General features: G+C 39.2%; 1 protein-coding gene across 1 annotated transcript in view; it reads right to left on the bottom strand.

Moving 5' to 3' along the window:
* Positions 1-16,753, bottom strand: part of mrpl11 (mitochondrial ribosomal protein L11) — a 58,925-nt gene extending 42,172 nt beyond the window's left edge. The window contains exon 1 of the mRNA XM_005913271.2: positions 16,635-16,753. The gene's annotated coding sequence lies outside the window, so the exon portion shown is untranslated. The remainder of the gene's footprint in view (positions 1-16,634) is intronic.
* Between the last annotated feature and the right edge of the window lie 1,028 nt (positions 16,754-17,781).

Here is a 17,781-nt window from a genome sequence, read left to right as displayed (position 1 = left end):
AGCTTCTGTTTTGTGTTTCAGCATAATTAAAAGTGACTCAATTTCAAGGGTAACGCTGACTTTGATTAAAGAAATTAATCAACTTGGTATTAAAAATGTGGGCTTAATTGCACGGGCGAAGCCCACCGCTGTTTGTTGTTTAGGCTATTAGGTTCTCTTTAGTCTTAATTAGGAGGCAAGCCAAACTGTAGTCAACATCAATGAGGCTTCTAAATCTGTTATTTATTTACAAGTGAAGGTTACGGGTATTGATTTTCTATAAAATGACAGTCTTGAAAAATGGACAAAATGGTCTCGAAGCAGTGTGTTTAGTTTGAAAGTGAATGCTCAATATAAATGACACAGACATTGTATCAGCCTGGAGGAAATTATGTCTTTTTCTTCTTCTCTCTACATCTTTTAAATCTTTTAGTTGCACTCTGATGAAATAAAAGCTGAACAGTAATTCATTTCTCAGTAGGATCTGGTTTCGTACCTGGAACAACACCTAATCAAGAGCAGTTCAATAACCTTTGTTGCACATTATCTGCCTTCCCATCTTCATATCTCCGCAAAATTAAAACTAACTAAAAGAAGTTGGGGGAGAAAAGAACAATTTCCCAGCTGCACAGATTGCGTTTCAAATGAATGAATATCTCAACAAAAGAAGCATAGCGACATAGATTCAAGTGTAAGTGTGTGTTAAAATAAAAACTGTGCCTCACTGAAGGCTTTTCCCATTTTATTTCTATCAGAGCACCTTTATGCGGTTGGTTTATTATTCTCAACAGCTTTTCCCTCTGTAGGCCTGCGGGAACTCATGCACACCAGACTACAGCTTTTATTAATGACTTGTGCTTGCCAAGGTTTAGTACTAACTAGAGCCTGACCAATGCTGGATTTTTAAGGCAGGTGCTGGTAGCAATTTGTAGTGAGTGCAAAACATGAATCTATTGGCCAATATTCATATAAATATATTTCAGGATGGTGGTACTTATGAGCCTTATCGGTGATGAGGAGTAACCATTCCTCCTAACAAAGCTGTTTCAGTTCATTCAGTTCAGTTCAGCCTCGGTCGTTGTGTCCTTGGGCAAGGACCTTCACCTACCGCCTACTGGTGTTGGCCAGAAGGGCCGATAGCGCGATCAAATTTCTCTTTGAGTGATTTTACAGCTCACTGCAGGTCAAAGAGTCAGGGCTCTGGCTCGGCCCTTTCAAATTTTATTCACATTTTAACGATTCAATTGTTGATTTACTTGCGTGCACTGGGTCACTGTTGCATCAGCAAACCCTTCCAAAGCTTCAGGCCATGAACTGTTGCTCTGACATTCTCCTGTAAAATTTGTAAACATATTTTTTAAATTAATTGTTTCTTCAATAATTGCAAGACATGATGATGGGATTTGCAGTTCTGGTTTGTGAGAAATGGCAGCATAGCCAACAACCTCGAAAGCCAACATGAACTACCCTGAAGATAATACAAATAGTTCCTCTAATTCTGAGAAAGGGGTGAAGATGATGTCTACGATTAAAAGTAAGAAATCCGCTTTACCCGTCGATAAAAATCAACGACACGCAGCCACAGAAATAAATTTCTCGCAGAAATACCCAACCCTAGTCAAGATGTACAACTCCGAGATTTAAAAGGAGAAAATGCAAAAACCAACCCAAGCCTGGATGAGGCGGGAGCTAGAATCCGGGAAAACGAGAAGAAGCTGTAAAATGGAGGAGGCTTTATCTGAGATGCTAAAAATGCATGAGCAGACCCAGCTCAGACTAACCAATCAAAATTGAAGACCAGTTCCAATGGTCTTCAGCTAACTCTCTGACTTGCAGAGATCACCATAATGAGATATTTCAAAGCCCAACATCAAGACAAATATGGGCAGTCCTATATTTTAGGACTGCCCAAAGCTTAAGCAAAGCTTAAGTTGTTTTGGATTGACATTCAAAAGACATTAAACAGTGTTTTTAAAAAACCAAATACCTCTAAACTCTGAAACCATTTACCTTGGTTATGTTCCTTGCTTAATGCTGAGGAGGGATATAAAGTTGTAGCAGTAAAAAGACTATTACTAGAAAATGGCTAAACCCTACCCCATCAACAATAGAAAATTGGCATGATGTAATATTGGAAATATTTAAAGCAGAAAGGTTGACATACTGTTGGAAGACGAGTTGTCTTATACTCATTCACAGGTGAAAAATCTCAGGGTTATGTCAGCTTCGGACTCTTCAAGAGTAAGATCTGAAATGGTGACTTCACATGGATAATAATGATTTTTCTTTGTTGTGTTTGCCAATCCAACAGATAAGAGTATCACCGGCGTCTTTAAAAGCAATCCTTCTCCCTGCGGTGTTACTCTTTGAATTAGAACCACCCTGGCGACCGTGGTATACATAAACTTGAAAACTTGTTATACTTTTATGCCTGACATTCACCTTAAATAGAGAATGGTTTTTTTTAAAGATCTGATGCTACTCAAACCAATCATGCTTCACAGATGGCACACTGTTTTGGTGTTGCAGAGCTAAAAAATTAACTTTTGCCTCAACAATTCACCGTGGTACATATTTTTCAAACTTGAAGGCTCCTACAAGCTGTGAGATTTCAGCAACCAATCCACACTGCATGACATGGATCTAATAAACGTGGGAGGGCTATCAGGTTTGATGAATGTAAACTGTATGATGATAATACCTCAGGGCTACGACAAACAGTAGCAATGCCTCCACTATTTATTTCCATGCTACTTCCCCCTTGGCACAAAATTAATAACAACTGGAAGAAATGTCACACAAATAGGTGCTGTGGTCGAGTAATCCTGTGTCCTGTGTTTTCTTGACTTTAATGTAAAAAGTGCACATGTCAGTCCCGGCTCCAAAGGTTTTGGGACACCATGTACAATGTAATGATCTTCAAAGCCCATAAACCCATATTTTATTCACAATAGAACATAGAAAACGCATAAAATATTTAAAGTGAAACATACTACTATTTCATGAAAAATATTAGCTCTTTCTGAATTTGATGGCAGCAATACGTCTCAAAAAAGTTAACATGGAGTTGGAAAAGTAAGTGATATTAAAAAGAAAAAGCTGGAGCATCTTAGAGGAAGTTTCTCAGAAGAAAAGAAGTGCAGCGGTTCATTCATCTGCAAAAACCTGTCAACAAATTGTGGAACAATTTCAGAACAAGTTAATTTGATGTAAAACTGCAAAGAGTTTGACTATTTCATCTACAGTACATCATAATATCAAAAGTTTGAGAGAATCTGAAGAAATCTGTGTATAAGAGAAAAGGCTGAATATTAGTTTGGGAAATCCACCATCTTTGGATCAGGTGGGTTTAAACAGGACTGTTTAAACTGCATTTAAACAGGTACAATTGTATCGTGGAAATCGCTACATGAGCACGTGAACGCTTCCAGAAATTGTCATCTGTCAACAAATGCAAAGAAGAACAAGATCCACAAAGGCCACCATCTTCTTTGGGTCAAAGATCCTTTCAAATGGACTGAGGCAAAGTGGGAAACTTATGTGGTCAGACAAATCGTAATTTGAAATTACCTTTGGAAAACATGCTCTGGACTAAAGAAGAGTTTTATTATGGGGACATAATCAGATTTTGCACACCTGGAAAGGCACCATCAGTGATGAAACGTATATACAGGTTTTAGACCAACATATGCTTCTATCTAGATGACGTCTTTTTTGGGGAAAGGGCTTACATATCTCAGCAAGACAGAACTATACTGGATACTGCAGCTATTACAACAGCATGGCTTCATAGTAAAATAGCCCAGGTGCTGAACTAGCCTGCCTGCAGTCCAGACCTTTCACCATTTGAAAACAAAATGGAAAAAATAATATGACAAAGAAGGTCCAGGACTGTTAAGCAGATAAAATTCTATATCAGACAAGAAAGGGACAACATTCATCTTCTAAAGTCCTGCAGCTGGTCTCCTCAGCTCCCAGATACTTACCTGATGAAAAATATGACTTTATTATCAAGGATTTCAAAGTAATGTATATATAAAGTGAAATGAAATGCTTGTAGCGGTGAGACTAGTTCCTCATCCCGTCCACTGATATCTCCCTTTTCCCACTGATCCATTGTAACTCTTGCTTTTATTAAGGCTTCAATGACTGAAGTGAAAAGATTTAATAATAATCCTAAAAGCTGGCAATGCAGCAGCGTCGCCACTGAGGACGTAACTAATGTGAACTGAACCTCAAATTCACTTCACTCAATTTTATTTTAGCTCAGAATCTTTATTTGCAGATCATGTTGATTTTATCACAGCGTTGTGTTCATACAGTCATGTCAAAAGAAAGTTTTCACAGGACTATGTGGTCCAGTGGGAAAAAAAACAAAAACACAGAAATTACAAGGCTGGGTAGCAGCAAGGTGGTTGTAATCAAATTGACTTGGTTAACAGATCATCAGGATTGCTGGTCTGGAGCATTCAGATATACATTAGTACAATTCCACAATCGTTCTAGGAGTGGATGTCCCACTAAACTCAACCCGAGGTCAGACCATGAAATGCTTAGATAAAAGCCAACAAACCCAAAAGCTACATCTGAGGTCTACAAGCCTCAGTTAACATGTTAAATATGAAAATGAATGAAAGAACAATTAGAAAAAGACAAAAGAAGGCTTGTCAGGAGAAAGCGTCTTCTCTCTAAAATGAACATGGCAGCATGGCTTAAGTTTGCAAAGCTGCATCTGAACAAACCACAAGATTTCTGGAACAATGTCCTTTGGAAAGATCAGACCAAAGTGGAGATAATAATGCACAGCGCCACATCTGAAAAATTCAAACTTCAGCAAATCAGCACAAACACCACATACCCACTGTCATGCAGACAGTTGTGAGAAGGTGATTAGAGGCTGTTTTGCAGCCAGAGTACCTGTACCTTGAAGTCATTGAAAGAGTTCTAGACTCAAATGTGAAGCCATCTGTCTGGCAGATAAAGCTTAGCATCAAAGTTGGGTCATGCAACAGGACAATGATCCCAAACACAGCAGCAAATAGACAACAGAATGGCTGAGTAAGAATCAAGGTGTTGCTATGTCCCAGTCAAAGGCCAGACCACAACCTGATTGAAATGCTGCAGAAGCAATAGTCAAGTTAGTGCTGCTAAAGGTAGTCCCACAAGTTACTGACTCATGGGGTGAACTTGGATTTTCATCAAACCACAAAGAGTCCTGTAAAACCAGAGGTTTTTACCTTGTTAAAGGTTCAAAACATATCATCATGTTATCACATGAAACGGAAAATAAACTGTTGTTTAACATTTTTCTGTTATGTTTATGGTTTGTTTTTAATGATTGTCAGAAGGTGCGACACTATGGGTTGTAGGATGATATTTAACTCATTTCCTTTTATAAAAGAACGATTGAAAGTTTCAGAGTTTGCTTGGAAACACTCCCTGTGTGACGTTCAACCACTGTTCAAGACACCTAACCAAAGACATCACCACAGTTATTTAAAACTGGTAATCTTTCATCTAGAGCAGCCCAAATAATCTACACCTAGTTGAACACATGCCTCAGTGTTTTATTTTGTTTTTTCCAGCAACTAAGGTCAAATTAGGGCTGATGGGAAACTTGTATGTGAACTTACTGCTCTCATATTTTATCTATAATTTCTACCCATACTGGTGGCATGGCACCTCTTTGAAGGCCTGCCGCTAAATTGTGTACAGATGTTGACGTCGCCCAGATAATGAAGTCTTTGATGATCCTCTGACTTTCCCTGAGGTTGACATTTGTGGTTTTGAAAGAAATGTCGTGACAACTATGGGATGGATTGCCTTGACATTTGATACAAATATCCATTATGCCCACAGGAAAAATCCTAAAGACTTTTGATCTCCTGACTTTTGATGTAGTACAGCGAGGAGGTCAAAACTTTGTACTTCATGAAATATTATATCAGATTTGTTGCCACAAAAGTTGGCGATCCCCTGTATCTGACATTTGAGGTTTTAAGTGAAATGTCATGATGAATACTGACTAGATTGTCCTAAAAATTGGCACTAAAATTGGTACTCTAACACAATGAATTGTGTAACCCAGGAAATTAAAGACATCACCCTCAGCTACACAGCTCATTTGGGTATTCTTTGCATGGTAAAACACTAATTAAAATGATAAACATTATACCTGCTAAACACCATCTATTAAGATCTTTTACCTGCATTTAAACATTGTCATTATCAGCTGAGAATTTTATCAATGTCACGACCTTATTTTCTAACTAGCGGAGCTCTTTTTTTTCTCTGACTTGATTTGCTTGTGTGTCTCATGTGTTTTGATAACATGGTATCTGCAGCTCGGCTGATAATTCCCAGCCCTAATTAGGAGGATTGTAGTTTAGCAGATTACAATGCGTGATCCATTACTCGATACTTCCTGCCCTCAGAGTATAATCTTGTCACACCCTGACAGAAACTGAAGTATTCTTATTCTGCTCTCATCAGTCAGCCTTAAGAGAAAAAAAAACAGTTTCTGTTTCCACGTCTTTAAAAAGATAAAAACCTGCCAGCATCTTTTTCCAAGCAGAAACCATGATTAGTATTCTTTGAAATTCCAAATAAAACAGACCAAGTTCTGTCTTATCTTCTAGGCAGACTTTAAAACACCTCTGACATGTTGTTTTATTCAACTCTTAGTTTGGCAGTCCATCTAGTGGCAACAATCACCTTTACATTTCATATAAGGGAAATTCACAATGAGTCAGTGGTACACGTGCATGTGACTTCTAAGATAACCACTGCCACTGCTACACAACTCTGCTGTCAAACATTTTATTGCATATTAAAGATAAACAGGAGGAAAAGCCCTGGAGACAAGCTGAAGTCCCTGGATACCAGAAGAAAAAAAACACAAGCATATTACAATTATAATAGCAATTTTATGTTTCTGCTCATCTATGCAGAAAAGTCTGAATTGCATTAGAGCCGCAATAAACGAATGGTGTCCTTGAATGAAAAAAGGCGACAAAATATCTGTTAACAGCAAAACAAACTGCACGGGAAGGTCCTTCACAGCAGGCAGTAAGAAACTCTTGGATACACTATCTGTTTGGATGGCACCGTGCTACGAATTAGAAGCTACAGATTAACTGTAATCGATGGGCTTAATGCAGTGACCAAACAGAACAAATGTACTGGGCTGTGATCATTCACTGTGCCACACAGGACGCTCTCAATAGGATTAAGAGGTAACGTCAGATATAAAGTTATAGAGAGCCAGTCATATGCCAATGCTGTTCCACTAAATTAGTATTCATCCCATCAAACCTCGGCCCTGGAGCTATTGATTGCTGAATGCCAAGTGCTAAAGGCCAGTCAAATAAAAAGAAGAACTCAAGAAGAGTCTGAATGATCCCTCAAGACTGAAAACGGGAACTTGCACTACCTGGTTTAACCCAAATCTGAACCTGCAGGTCTCATCTCTCTGGGCTCTTGGCTGTGCATTTCAGAAATAAACAACTCCTTACTTCCATTTCAGTAAGTAATCAATTTTACAGAAAATAGCCTTAAATAAAACCAAATCTCATTATGAGGTTACAAATATGATGGATACAGGCTGAAAGTGCAGACTTCCAGCTTGGATTGAAGGGGTTCAATGTAAATATTTTATTAAGTGCTGCGGAATTACAGCCAACCCACTGTTTTCTGGACCTGAAATGTAGCTGTACAATTCACTCATAAGTTGTTGTTTTTGTTTGGGTTTTTTTTTAGGTGTGAGCTGTGTATATTATTTATTCATAAATTAAAAACCGGTGAACAGTCTGGAGTTGAGCCGTATTTGGATGCTGTGGCTGTAAAACCATAAATGAGATCTTGTGGAAGTGACACAGGCCATAATAACAACAACAATAATAGCAACACAACTCAAACAGGGAGGAATATCAACAGATTGGTTCATTGGTTCATCAGATTGGTGAATGAACTCACTGAAAACAACAGCAGTGGATGATCGTGGAATCCTTTCCATGATTTAAAAAAAAAAAAAAAAAAAAAAAAAAAACAAAAACCAAAAAAACCAACCTTAGGGGAAAAAAAAAAAACTCCCCAGAAGGTAGATATATCACACCATAATGTAGAGATTACATGGATCTGTGTGGCTTGCAATAGCACGAGGTCATCAGTTTTTATTGATGATGTGACAGGAGACAGATGGATGAATTCTGAAGTGAATAGAGTTACACTTTCTGCTTACACTCGCCCAACAGCAGCAAGGATGCATGGATGGTGTCTCACAGTACAGACTGACAGACTGTGAAGGCTACTAAGGGGTTTCTGAAGGTCAGAATTTCTGCCACGGCTGAGTGAATTACCTCATCTTAACCCGACCCAAAATGAATTTCACTTACTGATGAGAAACTCAAGGCAGAAATACCCACAACAAGAACTGCAGTACAGGCCTGGTAAAGCACCACAAAAGAGAAAACCTTGGCTTCTGACTTCAGACATATCTGCAAAGCATTCCTCTCAAAGTATTAAGCATTAATAAGTAAGTAAATAAATAAATATAGTAATAAGAGTTAATATTTACTGAAAACTATTTTCATTTGCAGGGTTGCTTTTTGACTCCCCAAAAATAGGGGTGGTGCATTAAAAATAATTCTAATACCTCAAAATGGCAAAGAATTTCTTTAATTGTTTGCGTACTTTATGATTAATAGCTAATTAATGAATAATTAATAGCTACAAAAAACAATTGTACCAGCATCTAAAAAAATAGGTGGACATAACTGTATATGCTTATTTTGAATTCAGCCATGTGGAGAAATGATAGCCACACGTCTGAACTAATCACAGATAATAAGCTGGATGCTCTTCTTGATTTTCTTGTTTCTCACTTTCCGTCTGTCAGGCTTGGAAAAGGCAGCATTTCTGCTTATTTCTGTGTCTTTTTCTTTATGTGATAGAGTTATAGCCGAGCATACACCTCCAGGGTTAAAAAACAGAGCCGACACAGATATGACAAACACTGCAATCTTGAAGCCCGCCGCTTGAGGCTGCAACTTGCTGACCAAGCCAGTTACCCATTTTAAAATTTAATTGAGCTAGGTCCTTCAAACGTGTTTGGTAAATATCTGCTGCTATGACTATGAATATGAACAACAGGGCTCGCAAAATCGCTAGCTCGACGTCCCGGGGCTAGCGATTTTTCCAGTCGGGCTACCAAAATCTATCTCTTCCCTGCCTGTCGGGCTGTCGTAGGAAGGAAAAATATATGTCAATGCTTTTGCATTCTTTCGGAAATGTAGCTGGGTAATTATGTCATTGGCATCGATGAGCCACTGTCAATATGTGACATATTGAAATCGCGTTTGAATTTGCGCTTGTTTTTTGCTTTCACTTTGCAATCACACGAACTGTGTATAGAGAGCGACAGCACTGATTGGTGAGTGACGATAATTTGTGCACCAATTCCTCTGACATCGTCTCATCAATCGTTAGCTTACTATGCAAACATGACAAGTGATCCTCCCGCAGCTTAAACATGTGAGAGGTTGATCGCGCAGAGAATCACTGAGCGTTATGTGAGTGTGTGTGTATAAAAGCAGCAGGATATATATTTTAGTTCTGCTGAGCCAAATAAGACAGGTCAGGGTGAAGAAGTGACAGCCAAAGAAAAGCTTACCACAAAATGGAAAAGTTATGACAAATCAGACTATAAGGCAAAAAGAAAGTGCAGCTTTATGGTTTCATGGACAAAATAATTTCTGTGGCTGCAATATGACGAGCTAAATAACCAGGGCTGCACATAAGTGGTCCGCAGGTGCGCATTCGCTGTCAAAATAAAAACAGCGCACAAGATAATAAGTTGCAACGCGTGTTTGCGTACATAAGATTTTCTGGAGGAGGACAGACATTTGTTTAGAACTCTTAAAGATGTCGAAGAAGCGTCTTTTATTTTGACAGCAAATGAGCACATGCGGACCACTTATGTGCACCCGTGTAAATAACATAATGTTCTGCCGGGTGTGTTGTTGGTTTTCCCTCGATTTCTGAGTCGACAAGCGCCTTTGTTACTGGGACCAGTCATTTTAAGAAAGGCCCCCATTAGAACCCATGAGAAATGCAAGAAATGCATTGCTCAGTCTGCAATATCTTTCCCAGAACAAACACCGATTGCAAATAAGATACTAAAAATAAACCTGAAAAATCTGTTTAGAACAGCGTACTATGTTGCAAAGAGTGAACTACCACTGGCACAATTTAGCAGTCTTTGCAAACTTCAAAATGCAAATGGCCTCGATCTTGGTTCCACTTGCCTCTTACCTGTGACTTCAGTGGAAATTTCAAATTCAGGATCTGACACAGACTGATTAATGTCCTACACAGTTCTTACAAGTTCATAGCAATTTCTGTTTTCCATTAGAACCAAGTATTTGAGTTGATGATTGTAATTTTTATACAATGTTGTAATTTGTGTTTCAACAATTTTTTGATTAATGTTTTGTTTCCGTTACAATATTATACGGAAACCAAACAGGAAACAAAACATCAATCAAAAAATTGCTCTCTTTTTTTATTCGGGCTACTTAAATTTATTTTGGGCTACCAAAAACTGAAGAGTCCCTGCCCGAAGGGCTACCAGGGATTTTGAAATTTTGCGAGCCCTGAACAAGTTAGCATACAATAATGGATCCCCCGAATTTACAGATGTCTGATCTATGACCACAGATTTGGAGGCCTGTAGAAATCACAATTCTCCATGTAGGGGACTGCCGTTTCATTCACAGCTTCTCATAAGCAAACCACGTGGCATTTAAAAAAAAATAGAATTTAAATCAGGCGAATGCTTTCACAGATATTAAAGCCTGAATATGGAGAAGAACACATTTTCATCCAGCTTCAGTGTGAAGTTCCCCGGGTATCACTGTGTACCAAATTCAAATGAACATTTTTAGAAATAGCAAGTCTGTTAATATTATATCCAAAATTTTTGAAGAGGTTCTCTCTCATTTTCATTTCTATTGAAATATCTTTTACCACTAAAATAATAACAATGGGGGCCTGATATTTTGTATTTATCCTATTAAGAGGTGTATCTTTCCCTGAGAATTTTTTCATCAGGCTAATCTTAGATGGTCATGTGGGAGACATTTGAAGAGCTGATTTGCTGTTTTACATTTACAGGTTTTTATGTTAATCTTTTGCACACATACACCTTTTCATAAAGTGGTGAAACCTTACTCATCTTTTACTTTTTGAATAATCTATCTCTGTGGGATCTGGGATGATCTTTTTTGTAGCCAATCATGTTACTAATTAACTAATTTGGCTGTTAAAAAAAAATGGAACCAAGTATACATTTTATTAGGCATTACACAGCTTTTCCAGTGTTTCATTGCCCTTTTCCCAACTTTCTGACATGTATGTTACATTGATATGGTGGCTTATCATTTCAGTAAGATAATATCTCCAGGAAAGTCACATGGCTTCCCAGTCTTGTGTGAAAGAACTTGACTGGTGCGCTCAGAGGCCTAAACTCGGGTCCATCCATCACCTTTAGATCGACCGAAACATCAATGCCATGTAGTCCAACAACAGCATCCTACCCTACAGATGCTCATGAGGCTTAAATGGAGCAAATCTATCTCATTTAATAAGATGCTCATGTTTTGTCAAACAGCCACATAGCGAGTGACATCTCCTGCCAAAGTCATAAGAAGCCACCATGCAAAAAGGAGACAGTTAATGAGTAGCAGCTCTCATCTGCATTGTTTTAATGATCGTGTTTAATATCAGGGAACTCGACTACTAAAACAGCACATGCCCATCACTGTGGCTCAGGTTTAAACCGGGACCTTGTACTTGAATAGTGATGACTCCCGGCCCTCCAACACTCTGCATGTATTATCTCTGCTTGCCTGTGATCAAATCCCAGGGAGGCAGTTTTCTTTACTGGCTCTTCTGAATTACATTTCCCTCGCCCCATCATCTTCGACTGGCAAGACAGAATGTGTTACAAACTGCTTGTACTTGGAATAAATCTAGAAAAAGTAACAAACAACAACAATGACGAATCAGCAGCAGAGAGGGTACTTGAGAAATATATTAATAAAAGTGAAAACAGCACAGACTCCGCATTATTTTCTGCTATATTTTGCAGTCGGGGAGCTTGTTTTATATTTTATGGCTACACCACAGCCATTTTTTCCTGGTATCAAAGCACAACACACATCAAAACCACCGACTGGTGTCTTAAAAAGCATGCTAGAGTTAGACTGCATGTTCAGCTAGAACTAATATCTTCGAATTCACAACAGGATGTTGTACGTTTAAGTGGCAGGATCTGTGATTTGTGTGGCCTCATTAGACTTCCCCGTGTTGTGGACGCCTCAACGCGGAAAAGTAATACTGGAGGAGGAGGAGAAGTAGTACAGCTACACATCTCGACGATTACACACAGGAGAAGCATCTCAGCCATCTCCGGGTGTCATGTGGATACACACAGCTCTGACATTATAAAATTCTATCTTCAGAAACTGCAAGCCAAGTGTGACAGCAGCCAGAATGTGACAGTAAACAGTCTGAACTCTGAAGCCATCTGCCCCTCTGGGTCTGAGCTCCCGTTGCAGCTGGACCTCACAGTCACAGTACTGAGGAAGTATCATTAATATATAACAGCAGAAGTGGGTGGATGCTTAGTGACCTCAAAAACACAGACCAGAATTAGCAGAGACTGAATACCTACAAGAAACCTGCAGTTACTGCTGATACCCACCACATATCGGTCGTTTATTACTTAAAACAATCTTTAATCTCAAGCAGCAGATAGCTGAGTTTCACTTTTTTTTTTGCAATTTAAAGAGAATCCCTTTAAGTTTTCAGGGACAAAGGAAGAACAGTACGACTCTAATATCAATCAGCAGGTTCCAACCAGGTGAGGAAAGACAAAAACTAAACCCAGCCAGAGAAAATTCTTTTTAATCTTATATTGTTCTGCATGAAAAACTACTAAAAGAAAAATATAAAACGGCAGATGATGGGGGGGGGGGAAACTCTCTCTGGCTGAACGACTCTTGGAAGTGCGATGAGCCAATTCAAACCTCTGATACAATGGATCAAAAAGCCTTTAAAAGCTTTTCATGACCTGAATATTCTGGGCTGCAGTAACAGCAACTAAATTTTAATGCAAGGCGGGTTAGAGGAAATATAATCTTATCATTACCTGAATCGAAGTTCTTAGGTTAAGATATGATCTGGAATGATGCATCCAAATATCAGGAGGTGAGTGAAGGTAGTGAAAATGGACATAAGCACAGCTTTTAATGTCACATAATTTATTAGCTTTTCAACCACAGTTGCAATTTACAGTTAATTACAGCTACTTTCACCTGCTCCCTTATTCACAAGAGGTCACCACAGCCTGTTGGGTGAATGTGTAAACCACTGCACTATGAAGTCACTAAGAGTTAATCACAGCACTGTGCTGTAATAATTGCTGAAACGAAGCAGTAATTATCTGTTTTTAGCTTCATGTGTGCATTCTTTTTTCAAAAGCTGGCTATGAACTCGGACTCAGTTAGAAATGATTAAGAAACAAGCAGGCTTCGATGTTCACGTAATTAAGGTGGGTGAATAGAGCTGTGCGATATGACCAAAATCTCATATCCCGATATAAGAATTCTATCGTCCTGATAACGATATAAATCACAAAAATGTAACATTTTCTGTAAATTCTGTCAATCTCGGGCAGCTCGTCTTGCGGGAAGTGTTTCCAGCTGCGGGTCATGTAGCTGGAGTCGAGTGTTTTAACCGATGCATGAAACGATACATTTTTAGACATAAGTTGTAACGGCCACCGTTTTCTTTGTGAGTATTTATTACACGGCGTGTTGCGGGGAAAAGCCTGTTCTAACGTTCGAGTCTAAGGTTTATTTTTTAGCACCTGGCGGCTCTTTTTTTAACTTCTCATCTGTAAATAATCTGCTCTTTCACGTGATTCAGTTTATTTTGAAAAGTCTCAACAGGATCTTGAGCTTTATTGTGAAAGGTTTATGTGGAACATAAACAAGCGGACACGCGATGCTGTTACCGTCGTTGTTGCTAACCAAAAACGCATAAAAACAGGCGCTTGTCCTTCTGTAGTGTGGTTATATTAAATATAAGAGAAAGAGACAACTTTAAGAAATTAATATAGCCACTACAGTGACCATCAAAACGGTGAAAAAATATTGCCGTAAACAGTTTATTTTGCGACACCACGAAATAAACGATAGCGTAAAATGAAACAGATGTTTTTATGTGGTCATCCGATATCCTTATATCGAACAGCCCTATGGGTAAATATAACACTTAATAGGACAGACCCTCCTGATGAAGGGTTGTAACATGCAAACCTCAGTCCCATGTGTATGAATAAGAGGACATCCACTGTAAGCAACAACTGTGGCATGAATTTCAGCCAGGGTACTTTGTTTCCTGTGTTTCTCTACAGCAATGTTTCCCCTGGTGACACATTAAGCTACTCTAGGGGAATAACACTGAGTGAAACCAAGTTAAATATCTATGATTTATCATTTATGTAGGGAAAATTAAATAACTGAGTTTGGGAAAGCTATTGTGTGAACTTTTGCCTCGGAGAAATGTAATTTGGGTCATTCTTTACTGTTAATAACTGATATATTTTGTGGGGGCTGAAGGGCACGAACATTTGAAGGTGGCATTGGCAGGAAAAGATTTGCGAAACATTCATCCAAAGCGCTCTGAAGGACTATCTTCTTGTTTGATATGAGAGACAGCGGCATGGCAACGAAAGCAAACCTCGCCATAATATGCTTCTGCACCTCAGACAAATCCTCCACCAGGCAGAAGTCGTCAAAATTAATTACATTAAACTCCAACTGCAACACAGTGACACATTAATGAATCAATAATTATGATCGAGTAATATAATGTGGACGATTAAACAAGGATGTTTTCCTTTAGGTATATTTTTATTCTTTTTTTTCCTCTTACTTCAGTAAGATTAAAATTGGTATTTATAATCTCACCAACATATGTTGGTAGATTGCTGCCAATGAATGCTGTTTTTTAACCCTCCCCATTCAAGTGCATAACTGTAGCTATAGTGGCCACTCTAGGACAAACAACAATATCTGCCATTTATTTCAGAGTGTAGGTTACCAGCCTGCTGTTTACCTCAGCTGTTAATATGTGTTCATGTCTTTGCTCTAGATGAGCTTGTAAAACTTTGTGAAAGGAGCACGATATGAGTCAGTGAGGCTCACTTCTGTCTAACAAGAGCGACACTGATGTGAGTCGTTCAGGAACTTCCTGAACTTTTCTGCAGGTAAGAACCACGGTTTTTGCCTCTGTTAGCTCTTAGTTGGCTGCTGGATCTAACACTGTTAAACTTGGACACTTGGTGAATAAACTCTCATAAGATGTGAAAAAGTAATCAAATTGTTTATCAGAGGGAGGCCTAACATTAGCTGGAATAACGTTAGCTTATAACCAGCTCTTATTTCTGTTTAGCCAGCTCACAGCTGGAGAGAGGGGTTGCATGCCTAATCTGCTGACAATATAAGGAATAAATAAGCATGTGCAGTATGCAGGTTTTTGTGTGTTACAGCCATGACTTCAGTTCAGGAGAATAGGCTTGAGGTGAGGAGGAAGATGATGATATTTTATCTAGATGCCTCTGGCTGTGTCTCTTTGCTTAGCATTTTCCCTTTTTTGGAGAAGGGGACCCCTTCAGAGACGATAAAACATGCCTATGATCCTTCATATTGTAAATATCAAGGTGCAGACCTTGAGTAGCATTGAAGGGACCATTAATGCTACTCATGCTACCATGAAGGGAATTGGTCTCTATGGCACATAAATGCATATGAATTCTCTTCTGCTCCGCCTTGGGCATGCTATGTATGTGGCTGGTCACATAAGTAAAAAACGTGATTAGGCAGAATGGCGATGTCCACTGCAGCCATTCAGTCCATTTTCAGACTCTTTTTGGTTGCCAATTTTCACAAATTGCCAACAATGTATCAAAACTGCCCCCCCATATGTCTCTCCCTGGTTTCCACGTGTCACCCCATTGATAAAATCTGTTTGTGCCACCAGAAAATCATCATCTACCCAAAACTCTTAAAACACACGAAATGAAATCTAAGAAGAAGAAAAAAAATAGCCAAACTTTCTACGCAAAGTTCAAAGTAAGAAACTTCATATTTCCAAGGTCCTTCATTTGGATATGCTAACATCTTTAGATATCTTGTAGTGTTGCCACTTAATAAAAGACAGCTGATACAGATACCGGGATATAAGTGGCTCCCATTGATTTACAGGATCTAGTTTTTGACCGGTGATCTGTCCACAGCTGTTAAACAAGCAGATGCTTTAATATTAGCGGGAGCTTCAAAGCATTGGTTTTAGACTCCATCCTATCATTTTAATAAATCAAACAACGCGATGACGGGCAACTGTAACCCCGAAAATCCAGAAATGAGCGTGACGCAGAGCAGCAGCAGCACTTTGTGACCACAGACTGACCGGACAGCCGAAGCTACAGACACATATCAAACATCGTTTCTGCTTTAAACCTCATTAGCAGGTCAAACGGCGCCGGGTTGAACCCAAACGAAACGGGAAAAGCCACACTGTCATCTTACCTGTTCCTTGTCATGTACCTTCACGCCGTCAGCGGCATCCTTCAGGGCGCAGACATCTTGGATTACTGAACATCGCGGGCTGTTTGCGCCTGCTCATCACGGCACTGCCACCTGCTGGACGGGAGGAGCTGTAACAGCTGGGGAAACCGGAAAGACTGTTTTGCTCAAGGACACTTCAGCAAAGTCAACGCAATCTCCCTTATTTATTGCACATCCAGCATTAGGTGGTACGTGGTTATCGATACTGACACTTTTAATTTTTAAATGTAGTCAATTATTCAAACAAAACATCAAATTTTGAGTCCCTGTATACCAGCTTTCTCTAAAAAACTCAAAGCAGCTCCCCTGGCCACAATGACTATGCCACATTCACTCACTTGAATTACTGTTTTGTTCCCATACTGACATGATAGCATCACAAAGCTGCTGCAGATTCGTCGGCTGTACATTCTTGATTTGAATCTCCTCTTCCACAATATCCCAAAGGTGCTCTATTGGATTTAGATCTGTTGACTGTGGAGGCCATTTGAGTACATGTTTTTAAAAAAAGAAGAAAAAAAAAACAGTTTGAGATTATTTTGGCTTTGTACCTTAGCACATTATCCTCCCGCACACAACCATCAGAAGATGTTTGCAAAGCAATGGAGACAATCAGATGGTACCAAGGAACCCAAAGTGTGTCAAGAAAACATCCCCCACTACAGCCAGTTAATGGCAAATTCTGGTACTAACAAGTGAATGTCAGCAGAAATCGAGACAGGCCACGTTCCCCCCCCAATCTTCTCTTGTCCAATTTCAGTGAGTCTGGATGAATTGTAGCCTCAGTTTTGTGTTTTTAGCTAACAGGATTGGCACCCAGTGTGCTCTTCTGCTGTTACTTTTGCCTTCCTCTCAGCTAGAAGCAGTCTGGCCATTCTCTTCATAACTCTGATATCAACAAGCATTTCCACCCAGAGGACTGCTGCTTACTGGATATTTTCTCTCTTCTGTGAACACTGGGCTTGTTATGTGAGAAAATCCCAGTAGAGCAGCAGTTTCTGAAATACTCCAACCAGCCTGTCCATCACCAACATCTATGCCACGTTCAAATTCACTTAATCACCTTTCTTCCGCTCGACGCTCAGTTTGACCATGTGTACGTCCATAA

This window comes from Haplochromis burtoni, unplaced genomic scaffold (genome assembly GCF_018398535.1).
Source record: "Haplochromis burtoni strain Fernald_Lab_line unplaced genomic scaffold, NCSU_Asbu1 Contig_4, whole genome shotgun sequence".
NCBI lineage: Eukaryota > Metazoa > Chordata > Actinopteri > Cichliformes > Cichlidae > Haplochromis > Haplochromis burtoni.
This window is presented reverse-complemented; position numbering and strand designations above follow the sequence as displayed.